Source organism: Clarias gariepinus, chromosome 16, assembly GCF_024256425.1.
Source record: "Clarias gariepinus isolate MV-2021 ecotype Netherlands chromosome 16, CGAR_prim_01v2, whole genome shotgun sequence".
NCBI lineage: Eukaryota > Metazoa > Chordata > Actinopteri > Siluriformes > Clariidae > Clarias > Clarias gariepinus.
This window is the reverse complement of record NC_071115.1, coordinates 23,038,383-23,052,517: the sequence shown is the minus strand read 5'-3', so window position 1 is coordinate 23,052,517 and position 14,135 is coordinate 23,038,383. Positions and strand designations below refer to the sequence as shown.

Here is a 14,135-nt window from a genome sequence, read left to right as displayed (position 1 = left end):
GAGCACAGATACGAGTGATGCGCATGTCTACTGTGGTTCTGCATTTTGTTTCCAGAAAACAGACCCATTTCCATTGCCTAATAAACTTGATTTCAATCATGGAAAATGAGAAAATTGTTATTCTACAACTCTGACATCAGTATAAACCATGCTCTCTATCTCTCTCACACACACCTATTTACATTTAAAACAGTAAAGCTTATACAGCACTCTGAACCCCTTTAACACAAACAACTGCTTACGCTAGCAGCCTCACTGAAGCGGCTTTGTATACGAGGTTCAAATGGGAAAAAACGAGAAACACGCGCGCACACATGCTCACACAATCAGGCGGAAACTAACCTGTTTCTTCTGTCAACGTCTTTGGTGACAACAGCATCCAATTCTCTAAACAAGAGAGAAAGGACCATGGTTAAAATTGAGCTTAATCATAGTTTAAACACAAATTATATGTGATTTGTTTAACCTGCCATAATGTAATCTAACCTAAACAACTGATTTAAAAGTTGCAATGACTGAAACCTGTAGTACAACATGCAGTCTGAATCAGCACTCCCAAATGGGCAATAACACATGAGGTGTCCTACACGAGGTGTAAAATAATGGCTTCGGCACCCTTCAGAGCGCACCGCGAATCAAACAGGGAGCCATTTGGATGTCGGCCAAAAGCTCCATTAATAGTTAGTCACTTTTTCCTGTTCTCACTGCAAGCCTACACAAGAGTGTGTGTGTGTTTTTAGCAGTTAATGTGAAATGTAAACATTCTACATATGTCAAACACAAGCAATAAAAAAAACCCAACAACTTATCTTTTTTTAAGATTTAGCTCGGTGCCAGTTGATGGGTAACTAACATAACATGTTGTGCCACGAGTTCAGCTTCAGATATCAATGAAACCCTGATCATTAAAAAAAAGTAAATGTCTGGAACCTCAGGTGTGTTTTTGTATATGCAAACTGTTTACATATGTAAAGTGTGTACTTGTAAATTATGTTTTGTGTCATTTTTATCATGATCTCTTGTTGAAAGCAGCTTGGTTGACATCAGCGCATCACTCTTATTTTTGTCGAATTTAAGGTTTACAAAGACGCATTAAAGACAAGATACTAGACATTTTTATGGATGTATTTATTTATAAACTGTGGCCACATTGACTCCAAAATAGTTTTTTTTTATTCTTAATTTTTATATGGTTGCATTTTCAGGAAATAAATTGTTTTCCGTTTCTCTACAATCCTACAGATGGCGTGCTCCGAACTATTCACACATTTTCAGCACCATAGCATCCAATGTGTGATATGAGCAAATTATCTGCCAAGCTTGTTTAGAATTATAACAAAATCTAAAAGATTTTCATTGGAATATTTATAGAATCGTCCCTAAAGTTCTTTTTTCACTCCTGGTTAACAAAATTACAAATGGGAAAAGGTCCTAACACCACTAAGACCAGCTATTTCTACAAACTTTTTTCTCCTCTAAAATCAATAGTGCGATTGATCTGGGATTGTAGTCGCATCCAAATCCATCATGTTATTTTTTCTTTCCTTCTGTGTGTGCATGCGTTTATAACATCAAGAAAAATGTTTTAAAGTAAAAAGAACCTATGGACACATATTTTACCCCAAATTACACATTCACATGGACTTTTTACGTGTTCTGGGAAGAAAAGTTTTGCATGTTTTCTTCAGGAAGCATGAAACCACGAGCGCCACACTGAAACCGACTTAAATTTAAAGCGCAACATTTTAAAATGAGACATCAGCAAAGCGACTTTTTCGCAAGGGTTTAGTAGGTTATTGAGCTCTTACCACAGCTATGGTATAAATACATGTAATAATGTGACTTACAAGGATGAGTGACTTACAGGTTAAGTGCTGTGTAAAAATTGGGTTTATGTTAAACAAACATATCGAATTCTTCCACTTTCTGTACAGCATTGCCCAGATAGACACTGGGCCAAAGCACCAATCAGAATAAAGATGTTACTTAAGATGAAATGTAGCACGCGCTGGAATTTTTAGGCTAAGGATGCTGCATAATTCATGATAGGCGTCTCATCCCTTTTATTTATACAGACATTAGTTATCCTGTGTGCATCAATCAGAAGTATAACAACCTGCAGAAACATGACTGGGCTCACTTTCACACAAGAGACAGAAATCACCAAGGTTCACACCATACATTATCACTATATCTAGGTGAATTTGTATTGTAATACTGTAGGTATAACAATCTAATAAATACCCGGGTTCACTATGCTTTTTTTTCCAGATGACGTCGTACTTCTAAACAAATTTATCAAAAAATTCATATCACATGGAATGCTGTACTGTCTGCTAGTTTTTATCCCCTTGCTGAATAACAGAAAAATGGCAACATTTTACCACCTCAAATGCAAAATTACATATATTAAAAAGTAACTTAAAAATAAAAGATTTTGGAGACAGTAAAAATCGATTTCAGGGTCACATGTTCTCAGAAACTATTCCGGGGCCTGAGGTGAAACATCATAACAGTGTCATACTGTGGAACAGTAATATTTTTAGGACATTTTCACACTAGTCCTGATTGACTTGCACCGCACCCGGGAACGATTTCTCCCCCCTGCCCGCCCCCTCGCTGGACAGCATTTACATTGTTTTTTGTTCTCCATACTCTGGTACACTTTCGTATTTACACTTTTCGATACAGCAGGTGACGGTATGCATCTACTTGGCTTGTAAGCTGCCATTGAACCTGAGAAAAAAAGATCGAGGAACTTAACCAACACGCTATCCCCAATGACTAGTAATATATATATATATATATATATATATATATATATATATAATATATATATATATATATATATATATATATATATATATGTGTGTGTGTGTGTGTGTGTGTATATGTCAAGCAATGCTCTTGCACGGCTTCCTATTTTTTTTTCTATGGCTGTGTTGGTCAGAGGATAAGATTGGCACATGCTATACACCTAAATAAACTCCAGGAGACCAACGACACCGTCGATGTCACGTCTAAACAGTGATCTACTTCCGAGCACAGGTACGACTGGCTTCCATATATGATTTGATCTGTGCCCGAGTACACTGTAGACTTCAAACAGACCCGGACATGGTTCCTGAGTATGAAAGGCTCATATTCTCAATGATCAAAACAAACCAGACTTTGGGATCAAGTGTTCTCACAAACGATCCTGCAGCCGTAACGCAAAAAACGCCCTTATACTTCTTAAATTCTAACCAAGCGTGGTGCAGACTAATACAGTAAAATCTCAGTTAGATGACCAAATTCATAAAATACATTTCAGCCTACTATTAAAGCTTGGCAAATCAAAATAGCACAAACACTAGGTAGGAAAACACGTAAAAAAAATAATAATAATAATAAAAATAAAATAATAATAATAATAATAATAATAAACGAATTAATGTTTAACCTTTCCAGTGGCCCAATACAGTGTTGTAACTCCGCAGGAGGTGAAAGGGTTAAAAAGCCTTAAACAAACCCAGGCGCCGCGCGCGCACCTCCCCCACCGCGCCGCGTCCCAATCCGCTCTCCACCCCAGCGTGCACTGCGCAGTACCTATTCCTATTGTGGCGGAAACGAGCGTTGTTCTGGAGAGCGGCCACAACGTTGAATTATCAAACCACCGAGTTATGCAGAAATATCAGATGAAGGGGTATTAGAAAGTGCACTATGTGGGGTCTCACTCCGGTGTGTAGTGCACTACACACAGTGAGCCGGTTTTCAGAACAGCACTCGCTTCCTCCCCTCGGCTACACTCTGTAGTCTTAGATTACACACCGATACACTAATAAAAATGGTCTGTCGGTAATTTTCTTCATTAATTTGGAGGATTTTGTTGGCATAAAGTTTCTCTCTTTTCGGTCCTGTGCTGCGTTAGTTAGTCGGTTATGCTAGCTTTTTTTTTTTACATTTTCATCAGAGCTAGACCCCCCAAACAGTCTCTTGTGCCAAACCAATGTTAATATAACCTTACCCAATGTACATACAACGCAACATCGTTTTTCAAATATAAAAATATAAACCCGAAATTAATTTTCAGTCCAATTTCCTTTCCAATGTAACTTACAGGTCAAGTTACACAGCTAATGCTAACGAACATCAGCTACTTAATTATATAACCGAATAACCGGACAAACTATTTAAAACTGTACCTGCATTTAATAATTATACATTATTACATTAGATTAGTTATTATTGTTTAACCACCCAGCATAACTGTTTACTTGTAAACATACACATTTCTATATATTATAAATCCATTAAATGCAGAGGTCGAACATGTAACGTTACCCTGACTAGCCACTGGCAGCTGTTAAGAAGAAAAATAAATAATAATAATGATGATAATGATTTAAAAAAAAAACTGATTTACTAAGCAATACAAACTGCCTTGTTTAAGAACCTCAAAAAAAAAAACAAAAAAAAAACGAGGCTATATTAAATATCCCGGACAGAATTTCTGCCTCATAAGTGAGTTAAAGCTGAACAAGATCTTTGCTAATGCTAATGCTAACCAAACGGCAGCTTTCTATGCTGCGCGTGCTGGAGAAAACGCTTCGGCTTTTTTTATGGCTTTGTTTTTGCTCCAAACTCCTCTAGATATTCGACTAAAATAGGTCCTAAACGCTATCGAACAACTATTTTAACTTTATTAAACCACACACACACAAATATAAAACTGAATGATGTTTAGGCTGATTATAAAAATACTTCGCAGAACCTAAGCTGCTTTAAGACGATGACGCTCGTGCGCATTTTACACGACGATATAAAAGCATGAAATCGAAAACACATATTGCAAAAAAACAACAACACACAACTTACCCACCTCGTAGAGTTTTAAAGTGCAGTAGAGAGTAAATGAAAGCAGGTGATAAGGCTATATGAATGTAACGCTTTTGCAGAATCTAGGAGGGGAAACGCTTGTCCTGCTCAGCCGCCATTTCCTTCACTCGCATCGCATCTGTCTGTCACTACCCGACCGCCGTCCCCCCCACCTCTGTTCCCAAGCTGCAATGCGCATGCGCAATATCCCAACGCATGCGCAAGACGTACGCCTGAAAAGAGAGAGAGGTGCAGGTTGGGGGGTTAGAGGCAAACTTGCAGGACTGTGGTACTACAGACTACTATGCTCTCTGATTAAACCACAGAATGGTGGGATTAGCTATGGTGGACAAGAATCTACATAAATGAAAGAATGGTTTTGTTTGTACATTGGTCAGAATTCACTCTTTCAATGATATCTTTACATTTCATACATTGGGTGACCTGAAACCAGTCTCAGAAATATATAATGTTTGTCTGGCTGTCAGAATTTAGTAAAACGTTTGTAGTACAGTACTTAGGTATTTGCCTCTATTTAAGCGTCAAAACGAAAATGAAATCAAAATGTTGAGCAAAAGTGAAGTTATGTGCATTTATGTGGCAGATTATGTCACAGCATCATGCAAAACCTGACCCTTCTGCCCTAAGTCTCCTGGGCTAGGCTCCAGGCCCCCCTTGACCTTATATACAGGATAAAACGGTATAGATGATGAGAGTAAGTACAGTAAATGAGTGTGATGTTGCTCATGCTGTATCAGATCACCTATATTGTGCATTAGTTACACGAGATTGTGTAAACACATTCTTTAATCCTAGTAACCTTGAACTGAGACTAACGCAATATGATAACACTTAATGATGTACACTGTGTGTGTGTGTGTTCATGTGTGTGTATTTCACTCAAGAGCCAATAAAGCTGCACCTTATCAGGCAAACCTGGATTTATAATGACTATAAAGTTAAATATAAGCCAAACTTACTAACATATACACTACCGTTCAAAAGTTTGGGGTCACTTTCTAACTCCATGATGGTTCCTGATTTTTATTTCTTTCTACATTGTAAAGGAATGCTGAAGGCATCCAAAAAATGCATTAATCTCCTTTGAACAGTTGATATTGAGATGTTTCTGCTTCTTTTGCTCTGTAAAGTCTTCATAACGCCTCTAATCTGAGGTGCTGTTAATTGTTCATTTTTCAGGCTGATAACTCTAAATGAACTTCTCGTCTGTGGCAGAGGTAGGTTTTGGTCTCGCCCTCCTGGGATGGTCTTCATGAGAGCCAGTTTCATTATGGTGCTTGACGGATTTTGCAAATGCACTTGACAATACTGTTCTTGCAAGAACTATTACAGAAAGGCTGTAATTACCTAATCCCATATGTGTTACTTTATAGTTTTGAAATCCCCAGTTCTGTTGTAGAATGTAGAAAATAAATCACTAAACAAAAACAAAGAAATTTGCAAGTGACCCCAAACTTTTGAACGGTAGTGTATATGTGTATTGTTTGGAGGCAGGTCCACATTTAATACTAACGCCTGACACTGATTGACCGTTTGTTATCTTCTTGTTAGCCGTGCTTAATTTATAGCTGAAGGAAGCAAACATGGAAACCAAGCATTTCTTCTTGTAGTTGTCTTCCATTTGTTTATGTTCTGATATATGTTGGATTTCCATCAAAATTTTTACACTTTATGTTTGAAATGAAACCTAAATTGGATGGTGGCCAAGCGGTTACCATTGTTGCCTCAGACCTCGTCCTCGTCGGTTTCCTCAGGGTACTTCGGTTTCCCACCACAATCCAAAGACATGTGTTGTGGCAGGAGTAATATTTCAAGTGAATAACTTGGTGTGTGGGTGTGTGTATGCCTGTACCCTGCAATAGTTGAAATAAAATTTGATGTATTCCTATTTCATGCCCAGTGTTCTTGGGAAAAGCTCCGAATCCAGCGTGACCCTGACCCGGATATCATACCATGCATTTATTATTAGAGTGTACTAAGAGTGAAACCACAGCGTTGGTAGTTATGTCTTTCAAATTACAATTACAAATGAACACTGTATGATATGCAGGGAAATACTTACATGACTGTCCATGAAATAAAATGGAAAGCTAGGATAGAATAGAAGGATTTCACTACAACAACAAAAAAAGATTGTACTAGGGAATACTTTTAAACTATAGATAGAATTTCCAAAAAAAAAAAAATATACATAAATAAATAAACATGTACGAATTTAGATTATAAGATACACGTTTACAAATTTACAGAGTTACATTATAAATTCATTTACATCTTCTATACCACTTATTCTGCACATGGACACGGCGGGCCTGGAGCCTAGGCAGGAGTGCCAATCCATCACAGAACACACACATTCGCACACTTATTCACACACTACAAGCAAATTGGGGAACTCCAATATGTATGTCTTTGGACTGTGAAGGAAACCAGACTACCCAGAGGAAACCCACCAAGTCAGCCAACAGCTCCATTAATAGTTAGTCACTTTTCCCATTCTCGCTGCAAGCCTACACATAGCAGTTAATGGAAACGTACACAAAAAATCATCCAAACTACATACTAATCTTTTTAAGATTTAGCTCAATACTAGTGAAATTAATAAAGACCTGATTGTTAAAAAGAAGTAAAGAATATCAGGTGTGTTTTTGCATATGCAAGCTGTTTTTTGTTCATTCATCATGTATACCGTATCGTGTACAGGGTCACGGGGGCCTGGAGCCTATCCCAGGAGACTTTGAAGGAGACCAGTGTACCTGGAGGAAACCCACCAAGAACAGGAAGAACATGCAAAGTCCATGCCCACAGACGCAGAGGGAGGAATCAACAGCATCAACCGCCACAGCAACATAACAACTGACGAAGAAAGAAAAGGCTGTAAATCAGAATGAATCAAAACACATTAGGTAAGTAGTCAAGCCAGTTAGCTTACATTACATAGCAATTAAACACGGCTTATTCAGCTTCATAAAATCAACTTAACATAGCTAGCAGGTAAACCCTGTCAGTGTAATTCCTAAATGAAAAGTTCTAAAACCATAGCTATCCAGGTAGTCACCAATGATCAGTCTATAATATAAAACACATGTCCGTGCTAAATCACACGATGAGGCCAAAGAGAAACTTGAGAGTCTATGTGTGACGTCATCCTTCATTCAGCTGCACTTGCACAGACGGGTGTCTACATTGTTTTGTTTTTTTCCAGTGAGTGTCACGTACAAAAACACCAGACAAAAACAAAAAGTCATTAGCAACAATGTGGAGCGTGTGTACAGGAATCTGCCTACGTGTTCGGTTTTCACACAAAGCGAACGCACGCAGGGGAAAAAAATAGCACTGCATTGTTAACTGCAGGCCATTCTGCCTCAGTGCAGACACACACACACACACACACACACTTAACATCCTGATGTTTAACTGCAGTGTTGTTAATTCCCATTTCATTGTTCAATCCTTGCAAATGATTTAAATGTTTATTCTTCAACGTAACTATTTTATATTTCATAAAGATATATTGTATTAAAGTACATAAATAGCAAACTCAATTACTAATGTATGTAATTGGAAATGTTTTGGTTGGGAACAAGCATTTGGTTTTAATTTTATCAGGTACTAATTCTGATTCTGATTTTGATTCTGATTTGGTTTCTGGTCCTAATTCGATTTCGATTTAGGTTCAGATTCAGATGGCAATTAGAATTCTGATTTAGAATCAAGTTCTTAATGAATTCATGTTCATGTTCAGGTGCCAGTTAATTTTAACTGATTTTAATTCAGAATAGTGATTCAGATTCATGTTCTAATCGGGATTCTGGGACAGTTTCAGTTTATAACTTCAACTCTAATTTCAATCGTAATTCAGATTCTGATCTAGATTCTAAGTTAGATTGTAATTCAGATTCGGGTTCTAAATTTGATTAATGTTGAGATTCAGGCGTCAATTAAAATTCTGATTTGGATTCTAATTCAGAATTATGATTTAGATTCACCTTCTAACTCAGATTCTGGTACAGCTTCAGTTTATATTTTCAACTCTGGTTTTGATTATTATTCAGATTCAGATCTAGATTCTAATTTAGATTGTAATTCGGCTACTAGCTTTAAATTGATTCACTTTCAGATTCAAGTGTCAATTAAAATTCAGATTTAGGTTCACGTTCCAATTCTGGTACAGTTTCAATTTATACTTTTTTATTTTATGATCTTTATGTTAGATAACATTTTAGATTCTGATCTAGATTCTAAATGTATATTCTTATTCATATTGACAATTATGATTTCAGGATCAAATTTGGATTCAGGTCCTAATTCAGATTATTATTTAGATTCTATTTCAAAATGGGATTCAATTCCAATTTTTGACTAAGATTCCAAATCTATTTCAGATTTCGGTGACAATTTAGATTTTGATTTAAAATCAGATGTAAAGACTGGACGTAAAATTCAGATTTTAATTAAGTCAAATTTAGATTAAATCTAAAATCAACCTTGAGAGATTAAATGGACTGTGGCGATGCATACATAAAGTAATATGTAAGGTTTTGCATTAGAAACTAAGCGTTTAATTCAGTAATTTTTTGCATCACTCCAGAACAGAAAGGTTAAAATGTCTGTGTGTGTTGGGGTGTTTGAGAAAGAAAGCGCGAGAGAGAGAGAGAGAGAGAGAGAGAGAGAGAGTGAACCAGACGTTCATTTGTCATGCAAAGTCGTTTGTTCCCAGCCTGCAGACACACAAAGGATTCTTGCACGTTCCCAGGACCCTGTCCCTCTCTCTGCACTCACCAAACTGACCTCTGTCCCTCCAACACACACATACACACACACACACACACACACACAGCATCAATATCCAGGTCTCATGCTCTCATAATTCTTTCTCTTATAAATGTATATTATTGTATATATTTACCATACATATTATTGTTTATATTTATTATAAGGTTATATGCATTATATCTTGAAGCATCTGTTTGAAAATCTTTCAAATTGTCCAGTCATGAAATGTGCATAAATAATATATATAATTTGCTTCTCGCTGTCAGCACAGGGGCCGATTAACATTTTTCCACTTCCGTTCTCTGCTTTATTCGCTCCTGACATCCCCTATCATTATAGTCACTCTCCCTCGCTCTCTCTTTCTTAACCCCCTCTCCCTCCATCAGACTGCCAGCTGCGAAATGGATTTGTTGAGGCTGAACTACATGGGGCATCTATTCGATTACACGTCTGGACATCTACACACACACATACATACATGCCACCTCTATGACTCGCACACGCCTAATACACACTCCCCCAAGTTTAAAAATACTAGAGATCGTTTCAGGCATTTTCATTTCCTCCTCCATTGTATTTGCGAGGACTGTTCGTATTGGGAGAATACGCGAAATCATACTATGTCACAATTAGACCAGAAACAATAAGCAATAATAAAAGGAATAAAAATAAAGGAAAAGGAATAAAACACAATATAAAGCTTTTATGGGAAAATAATCAATAGATATTATTGAAATAAAATATGTGTATATATTTCATACAACAGAACGTGGTTTATTCCTCTCATACTGTACCATAGCAATTTGCCAGGCTAATATTCAGTATACAGTAATTACAGTTAAATTTAATTGCACAGAAAAAAAAAAAAAAAACATTTCAATGACAAAACTATTGTTTCTTTAACAAGCTTAAACCGGTCTCGTAGCCCCCCAAAGTGTGTCTGTAATGCTCCAGCTGAGCTAGCCCTCAGATAATGCATGTTTCTATACCTCAAAGTACCTTCATTTAAATCTTCTTACAAATGCGGTGTTTTAGTGTCTATGTAAATGAGCTACTGCTGAGCCATGTCCCACTAGGGAATAGCAGAGCTGAGCAACACCCCGGGGGAGGGGGGGTGATCTTCTTATATGAGTTTGTTTTGAAATACACTTACTGGTGCTAGGACACGTCTTTGGTGATGAACCCGGGGTCATGAAGTGTTTAGTGTCTTTAATCGTCACACATCCTCGTCTGGGTGACCCAGCCTGTGGTGGTCAGCCCCTGACTTGTGTCCTAGTGTCGCTCTGGTCCCCTATCACTCCTCCGGATCCACAGCCAACGTGAGGCCCTCTCCGCCTCCTCATGGATGTTTCTGGCGGCTCGTCTCCCCTGTACTCCATTTACTCCTAGGAATTTCAGGATCCTGGTCAGAAATTGGAGCTGGTTCTCCAGAACTTGCTTCCTGTACTGTTCGAACAGCCTGAGGTGTTTGGCCCTTTTGTGCATTCTGGCTTCTTTGATGTTTCTTTAAAATGGTCTTCAAAGGGGACAGTCAACTCCGGCAGGACCACCTCGAAAGACAACGGCGTGTCTAGATAAAGTGAGATGGTCACGATGTTATGTGTAAACTTGCAAATACTCCAGCAAACCAACACATAAGATTTGGTCGTCTGCATGAGCACATGACCGAATTGCATTTTAAAATAGTACTATAAATAAAGCTACGTCTCCAGAACTTCTTGTGTGGGCCAACTTCGTAATCAAATAGGACAATGTGGTATTTTATCCCCCCACCATGTTCTCACAGAGCGGTTAAAGGATGAGGTCAGGTTTCCTTTCACTTTATTTGCTTTTCCTAAACCTTATAGAGGAATCCTTTTCCTCACGAAGATGGAAGGTACATGACTTCTGATCTTCTACATGATCAGGTATCCCTCATTGATAGATAAGGCATTCATACAAGTTTTTTTTTATCAAGGTAGACTATAAGATGTGATGTCCATCAGGACTTGATGGCCCAATGCAAAGGATGGTGTGGATTGTGAATGATCATCAAGTATTCTTTGTATATTTAGTGTTGCTGTTATGTGAAGACAGGATTAAGGGGTCATTATTATTTTGTGTTAGAAACTTGGACCTGACCTGACCAACTGAAGCTACCCCAGATCATAACACTGCCTCCAGAGGCTTATACAGTGGACACAATGCATGATGGGTACATCGCTTCATGCGCTTCCCTTCTTACCCTGAGGCACCCATCACTCTGGAACAGGGTCAATCTTTATGCTCCATAGCAAATAGAAACCTTTTTGTCTGATTGCTTTAACACCTCAAAAGGAAACTTTTGCAGAGTGTCGACAGCGTGGGTAGAAGTGTGCGGATGTGCCTTGTCGTGAAAGATCACAACGCCCTTGGATAGCAGTCTTCTGCATTTAGTCAGAAGTTCAGGCTTCAGCTCTTCAATAAGTGTCTCAATTCAATATAACAAGCACTGTTGATTGTTGAACCTTTCTCCTGATAATGTTCCAGTACTGGCCTTTGAGAATTCTAGAAAACTGTACGCATCAATTTTCCACCTGATGGGTGACTTTTGAACTTTTCCTTGGTCATTTACTTTCAGACCACAAAAAAAACGAATCACTGCATGCTGCTCTTCTTTTGTGCAAATCACAAATGGGACATTCAATTTTGCTCACATCGTAGTTACAAATGAACTGAAGTAACATGTTCGCACCTGCAAACTAACTGGGCCCACTCATCATCTGTACAGCTTTATCCCGTATATACAGGGAGCCTGGAGCCTATACTGGGAGGCTTGAGGAGAGGTACCCCCTGACCAGGGTACCAATCCATCACAGGGCACACACATTCATTCACACACGATGGGCAATTTTGGAGTGCCAATTACCCTAATCTGCGTGTCTTTGGAGTGTGGGAGGAAACCAGAGTACCCAGAGGAAACCCACCAAGCACGGGGAGAACTCCATGCACTCAGACCCTTGAGGTGCGAGGCCACAATGCTAACCACTATGCCACCGTGCTGTTACGCTTTTTCATTTCAATATTTTTCTACATTGTATCACATTGAAACCAGTTGTATGTTTATAGGTTTCTTTCTTGACCAAGACTGCATTTTGCACATTAAAGTAACACAGAACAGATAACAAATATGTTAAAATATGTTATTCGCCAGTGTCCATGCTGAAGGACTTTTAAGACACTCTAATGCTTTTTCTTATTATTATTATTATATTATTAGTAATTTAATTTGAAGTAATATTAACGGATAGAAACCCCTTTGAACGGATCATTCTGACAGAACAGGCATCGGCACAGACGTGGAGATCAGAAGAAGCACAAAACACACACACAGCAGTCAGAAGCGACACAGGAAACCCAAAGCGCCCGACTCAGGTTTAGTCGTGCACTCAGGATGCAACGTGCTCGTGTCCACAAACAAGCACAATAACAAACAATGGATTTGCATATGTGGCAGGTGTAAACATAAGAGGTTAACAAATGAAACCTTGATTTGTGTGTTTGAGTGAGCCTGCATGTTATCTTGATCACAGTGCATTTCATCGCTGCTGCTTGCAGCACGTACGCTGCTGCACTGCTTTTTCCTCCTTATTGAAGAAGGTGAGTGCAGCCGTTCCAGCTGGTGTGACAGATGTTGCCTTGGCAACAGCAGCCCAGGCTGGCAACCCACTGCGTCACAGTTCAGCACGGCACAATGTGTGTGTGTGTGTGTGTGTGTGTGTGTGCGAGGTCTGATGCGTAGACGAGTCTGAAATAATGCTAGATAGTAAGAAATGCAGACAAATCAAATAATTAATAAATATAATAAATACAATAAGTTATATATGATAAATTGAAGCTAGTCAATTACAATACATGCAGTATCAGGAAAATCCAAAAACAATAATGTACGGAACCTCATTTCTGTTTCAGAATGATTTAAAGAAGATAAAACTATTAAACGAAACATCTCCACGTCTTCACCTCACAGCGCTACAGTGTGGACGTCATATAACAGCATATTTCAGTCTGGATTCCTGATTTGTTCATTCCTGCTCCAGACTCACTCCTGATCACACCCTCTTATTAATACTAGTACATTTCAAACATGGCAGGGATACACTGCACGATTTTAGACGAGGGTAAGAACACTCTGGAGGAATGTGTGACCTCACACGGTTTATATGTCTCAGGTTACCTGCTACGCAGACGGAGGCACGACATGACTGTACAAGCAACTGTCTCCCAGTTTCACCCAGGAACCAAGAACACAGATCAGACTCTGAAGCACTCACAGGTAGCTGAGATTGACACCAGATTTACACCTATTGTAAGTGTTATAATACAGTAAAATACTGGACTACTTAGAATAGGAGTGGAAATAGTCAAAAAAGTCAAATTATGCAGTTTGCTGTTTTACCAGGAAGCTGCAGAAACATGCTTTCTTGTGTCAGGAAAATGAAAAGGCTTTTCCCTCAGATAGT

At 38.4% G+C, this 14,135-nt stretch overlaps 1 protein-coding gene across 4 annotated transcripts in view; it reads right to left on the bottom strand.

The window, feature by feature from the left end:
• Positions 1–4,979, bottom strand: part of LOC128544334 (trinucleotide repeat-containing gene 6A protein-like) — a 38,256-nt gene extending 33,277 nt beyond the window's left edge. The window contains exons 1-2 of one of the 4 annotated variants that reach the window (XM_053514337.1): positions 4,858–4,979; positions 343–387 (exon numbers count right to left, since the gene is read on the bottom strand). The gene's annotated coding sequence lies outside the window, so the exon portion shown is untranslated. The remainder of the gene's footprint in view (positions 1–342; positions 388–4,857) is intronic. The other 3 variants (XM_053514338.1, XM_053514340.1, XM_053514341.1) reach the window with 3 other exon arrangements.
• Between the last annotated feature and the right edge of the window lie 9,156 nt (positions 4,980–14,135).